This window comes from Bidens hawaiensis, unplaced genomic scaffold (genome assembly GCF_021521415.1).
Source record: "Bidens hawaiensis isolate Kalapana, Puna unplaced genomic scaffold, B.hawaiensis_p1.1 tig00007607_1, whole genome shotgun sequence".
Classification (NCBI taxonomy): domain Eukaryota; kingdom Viridiplantae; phylum Streptophyta; class Magnoliopsida; order Asterales; family Asteraceae; genus Bidens; species Bidens hawaiensis.
Genome location: NW_027491529.1, coordinates 601789 through 607531, shown reverse-complemented (window position 1 = coordinate 607531; position 5743 = coordinate 601789). Strand labels below are relative to the sequence as shown.

The 5743-nt window shown below is 41.4% G+C and overlaps 1 long non-coding RNA gene across 1 annotated transcript; it reads right to left on the bottom strand.

Annotated features, from left to right (window-relative positions):
- Window positions 1–289: 289 nt before the first annotated feature.
- LOC143635578 (uncharacterized) lies at window positions 290–1179 on the bottom strand. Its single transcript, XR_013154090.1, has 2 exons — window positions 890–1179; window positions 290–685 (listed from the first exon to the last, which is right to left on the bottom strand). It is a non-coding gene; the product is annotated as an uncharacterized LOC143635578 (long non-coding RNA).
- Window positions 1180–5743: the final 4564 nt, after the last annotated feature.

Sequence of the window (5743 nt, the reverse complement as noted above, 5' to 3'; positions counted from 1 at the left end):
AACCAACTTCGCGGGCTTGGGCTTGGGCTTGGGCCTGTAGGCGAAGTTGTCCTAACATCGCCAATGGCGAAGTTGTTCTAACTTCGCCTATGGTGAAGTTGTTCTAACTTCACCACTTCGTCTCCGCTGGTCAGAATTGCATAGCGACGGTCACAAAATGCACCAACAGACTCCCCTTTGACCGTTGCTCTCAATTCTAACAAACACAAAAGATCATCTGTTACAAAACATGCACCAACAGACACCCCCTTAACTGATGATCTTCTGTTTTCTTAATCTGGTAGGACTCGATTGCACTGTGATCTTCAAACTTGAACTTCACATATACATGCATCATCCATCCTTTCTTCAACCAGCCGTGTCTGAAACTGTCTTGTAGCTCCACAAATCTACCAATCACCCGACGTCTTCCATATCAGATCTCCCCTTCAGTGTAAGCTCCTCTGAACTATATCGATCGAGATCTTTGACCTGCATCCCCGTGCCTAATCGATTATCTCAACCAACACGTGAAGTTGTTCCTAACTTCACCAACACGTGAAGTTGTGCTCCCTCCACAACTTCACCCAACTAGTCGGAATTGTATAGTAAGATAAGGTTCAATCTTCAACTACTCAACATCAAGTGATCAGTTTCATCACAAAACCACATTGACATAATCTAACACACATGACCATTAATAAATCTGAAGCATCTTCAATCACCAGGGATAACGATCAAGAACTTAAACAATTTAATTCCCGATTAAATCCAACTTGTTCTAAAATTTTCACCTTAATAAATAAGCATCCCGGATGCTCGTATCCCACGTTCTCAGGATCCAATTCTCGAACGTCTTGAAAGTAACATAAATAATATGCTCTGACCGCAATCCAGTAATGAAGAAAACCCGAACAAAATTTGACTTTTTTCAGTTGGTCAACCTCGAACAACACTTATTTCTTTGCCCCAAAAACACCCAAATAACCAAATATGTGTCAATATCCAGTTTCAATAAATATCCCATTCGCACTTTCAACTCCAAATCCAGAGTTGACCCGTATTTGTTCACACGTAAGACTAAGAGATACCAATTTTCACTCGTTGTCGGAACAACATTTTCGGTCTCAAAATAATCGTGTACACCTGGCCATACAGACGAAACTCCAAAAAAAAATTTTTTTTAATTTTTTTTTGTTTTTTTTTAACTTCGCCCCCAAAAGTCAACTTCGCCATAAGTCAACTTCGCCAAAAGTCAACTTCTCCAAAAAAGTCAACTTCGCCAAAACCCTAAAATTTTAGCGACAACTTCGCCTGAACCCTATAACTTCGCCGACGATGGCTGTTCGGTCAAAAACACATCAGAAACGGCCAGAAACACCAAAAACGCAGATCTCGAACTATAGCATAAGAGCCTAATGCTATGATACCACTTGTAAGTCCCCCCGAGGCGTCGTTGATCGATACGATATCCGCATGATGTCTAGGAGTGCGGAATCCTCCTAGACTCGTTTAATGGTGTAGGAGACGAAGAACACGATTACACATACACAAACACACGAATGAGATAATCGAATCTGCAGATCCTTTATATAATAACCATAAAACGTTACATACCGAACACGAAAATCAAATGACGGCCGACCCGAGGTGAGCTCTACCTCGGGCCGTCCCACACGACTCTCTCTATCTGTTTCTCTATAAACAATGACATCTACACAAAAATTCTCACTTTTCTGGTTGCTAAACCCTAAACAAGACACACATATATATAGATAAACCAACTTCGCGGGCTTGGGCTTGGGCCCGTAGGCGAAGTTGTCCTAACTTCGCCAATGGCGAAGTTGTTCTAACTTCGCCTATGGTGAAGTTGTTCTAACTTCACCACTTCGTCTCCGCTGGTCAGAATTGCATAGCGACGGTCACAAAATGCACCAACATAGCCATTGTGCAAAGAGTTACAAATCAAGCAAGTGTTTAGCATAGTTGCATATCCCCAATCTAATGGACAAGTTGAACGAATGAACCGTAGTATTGTAGAAGGCATTAAAGCAATATTGGGGAAGCACATCAGAAATTGGGTAGAAGAACTTCCACGTGTTCTTTGGGCTATTCGAACAACAGAGAAAACAAGTCATTGCAAAACACTCTACAACGTAATCTTTGGTTCAGAAGTTGTTATCCCTGCTAAGATAGGGGTAAACACAAGAAGGATGAGAAGCTTGTATCAAGCATCCAATGACTCTGAGATCCTTCTCAACCTCAATCTCCAAGAAGAAGCCTATGACCACGCTTCTATTCAAGAAGCTAGATACAAGAAAAGATGGAAGCCTTCTACAACACAAAAGTAAGAAAGGAAAAATTCAAACCCGAAGACTTGGTCCTTAGAAACAATGAGGCCAACAAGCAGTCAGAGACGGGGAAGCTAGGACCCAAATTGGAGTGTCCTTAGATCATAAGAGAAGTCCACATCGGTGGGTATTACAAGCTCAACGGCCTAGAAGGAAAGAATGTGCCTCTTCATTGGAGTGACATGCACCTTAAGCATTTTCTAGTCTACGTCCCAATTCAAAATCTATGTAGTAGTCGTTTCAGTTTGATGTGAGTTGAAAAATCAATGAATGACATTATATGTTGAGGAACAAAACTTGTTTATTATCCTATCTAAGGGTGAGCCCCTCCAAACTAGGCTCCATGAGGTCCGACGAAGTTCCTACTCATGTACAAGGTTAAGCTCCTAGGCCATATCGCTCAACTAGTAACAAGACGCTATATCTTTCTGTATATAGGTTGAGTCCCTATAACAATAAGACTTCATGGAAAACATATAAAAACTATCTCCATGTAACGAGATTGAGCATCTCTTACCAGCTTGCTCCATAAGTACAAGAAGCTAGAAACTTACAAAGTAGATAAGCTCATAAAGTTAAGGACTTATGTAACAATATAGCACAAACAAGTTAAATTAAATCTTGTGGACTAACAAGCGGATGGGATATGCTTTACATTGGTTTATAGTTACTAAGGTAAGGAAGAGTTTTTGCAGCACCACTCCTTAACAAAGTTTCAAAGGCATTGTAAAATAACAAACAAACACGAAAAGAAAACACAAAGAGAACAAAATAAACAACTACAAGATAGATTTGTAAACATAAAGGCACCATAAGGATGTTTTAAAAGCATCATAAAGTTAAAGTAGCAATTGTCCGTGCCAACAAAGGCTTACATACCCAAATAAAAGAAGCTTCACACACGAAGCTTAGAAACAAACAACAAAGCTACTTACCAGCATCAACATCCTCTCTTGAAGGTGTGTTCATTTCAGCATCAAAGGCACCGAGGGAAGCTTCACAAGGGGCGGGAGAGGAAGTATGCTCGACTTCTCTCACGGGAGAAGGAGTGTGCTCGGGATCTATAGCAAGGGAAGGAGTAAGCTCAACATCCCCACTTTCATCATCGGCTTCAATGGGATCTTCAGTAGCAGGTGTTTTGGCATTAATTTATCCATAACTAGTTGCATCCTCTAGATTGTCCCCATCAGAATCATTTTTCCAAACAATCTTGTTAACCATGGCTTGAGTTACCTGATGAGCAAGTTCTTTCCTGAGACATTCTGGCTCAATACCTTAAAAAACTGAAAAGGGTAAATCATAACAACGAGGAACAAATTCAAAGTAAGGAAAGGTCTTCATCTCCATAGCTCTCAAGCCATTTGCAAAATCAGTGGCAGTGTGGGGTCGGCAAGCTGAAAGTCTCTCAAGGGAATGACCAGCTTGACCTGCCTTGAATCTAATGGACATGCCATGATGACGACTGTGAGAAATGGCCCTTGTATAAACCTCACCAAGGGCATAGTTGAATTCACTAGTTTGTAAAAGATAAGAGACAACACGGGGAATACCTTTCTCAGACAATAGGCATTTCTTAGAAAGAAGCTCATCAACCTGAACTTGAAGGTTAGCAATGGTTGAATCCGCAACAATCTTCACATCGATAAGCTTCTACATCTCACCTTCTACCTTCTCACGCCCATCAGCTAGTTTCTTTTTCTCTTCAACTATAGAGTTTCTCTCTTGACTAACCTTCTAGCGCAGCTCATAAAGGTCCTTGGCATAAGCTTCCAAATTGTTCCGCCTGTCCTCGGCAGAAGCCTTAGCAGCAACAAGCTTATGAAACAAACTCTGTTTATGTGCAGTCAAAGCCCCAACCTTCTCATTCTCCTCAACAAAGGAACTATCCAACTTCACCTTCTCATCCTTTAGCTTCTTGATCTCTCCTGAAGCATAACTCAAACGTCCCAAACCATCCATAACAAAAGAGTCAAGTAAGCCAAGTATTGCATAATCTTCACCATCACTTCACCGTCATTTATCCCTTCGATAATATCCTTCTAGGCTTGGGGAATACAATGGAGAAAGAGGTCCTAATAAACATATACCTTTAGTGGAAAGCACACCTTCAATATCAGTAGTTCTGGAAGCAACACCCTTCCCCTTGACCTTCTCTAAAACAATAACTTCCTTAGCATATGGCTCGACACCAACAGGTTTCGTGTTTTTCTCCACCTTGTTACCAACAGACGTAGAGTCCAATTTGTTAATGGTAGCTTCGACAGTCTTCTTGAACTTAGTAGCTGCAGCTTCCTTCTCGACACCCGGCTTCGTAGGTGCCTTCAACGGAGAATGTGTAGAGCTTCAAGTAAGCTTTTCTCCACATGAAGGAGCGAACCCGATGATCGAGGAAACCAGGCCAACATCTTCATTAAGATTAGTGGGATTAATAGCAGTGGAGCTAGGAGCAGGAATTACCTTTAACCTCTTACTGCTTCGAAAGAAAGTAGAAGCAGTTTTCCTAACAGTACCTTTAAGGGGTTGGGAAGCAGAGGTTTAGATAGCAACATAGTTCCCTGACTGGCGAAAATATTATGTATTTTCAACAAAAGTGGGATGGCCAGGGACAAATTCAATAGAAACGAAAGTCACATATGAAAAATCCTCAAGGTCAAGAAAGTCCAGAGCACTGATTTCTACAAAAGAAAGGTGAAGGTCAAACCCAAGAAAAATAAGAAGCCTAAGCAAAAATCAAACATACCTTCCCCATCCATCAAAATCTTGGGCTTAGTATGAGGATTGGGCCACTTGATGCTAAGACCCAAGTAAACAACAAATTCTTCGGGGAAGGTCTGAAACTTTACAGACACAGACCAAAGATTCTTAAGAAAGGCAGCATAAAGCTCCTTAACCTTGGGCTCAGTAGGGTTCAAAGCAAGCTCGTGTTTCCTCCACACCAGAAAAAATGGTAGAATATAATCTGACGCAAAGAAAATCATATATTTCCAAGAAGATGTAAGACCAACAGTGTTCGAAATCAACCCTGTTTCAAAGCGAGTCTTTCGACTGTGAACTTGTTATTGTTCTTGGCAAGTTGGAAGAACCTTCGGTACATTAGAAAAGTAGGCTCGTAACCAAGAGACCAACACACTATCCCAAAAATGCAGTATCTGAACAACTCTGACGGGGAGCCAATTCACCAAGAAAGACGTGGTGATACTCCAAAACACGAACGGAAAACTTATTAAAAGGGTATCGGAGATTGAATTGGTCGAAATACCGAGTATAGAGGGAATCTTGCCACGAGGATAAGAGGAAACAAAGGTGGAAGACTTAGGTAATTCCGGTTGAAGATCAGCCCCAATCCCATACTCCGAGCAAAATTGATCAACTTCCGATCGGGTCAGTAGCCATGTCGCCTTTCGAACCCATGA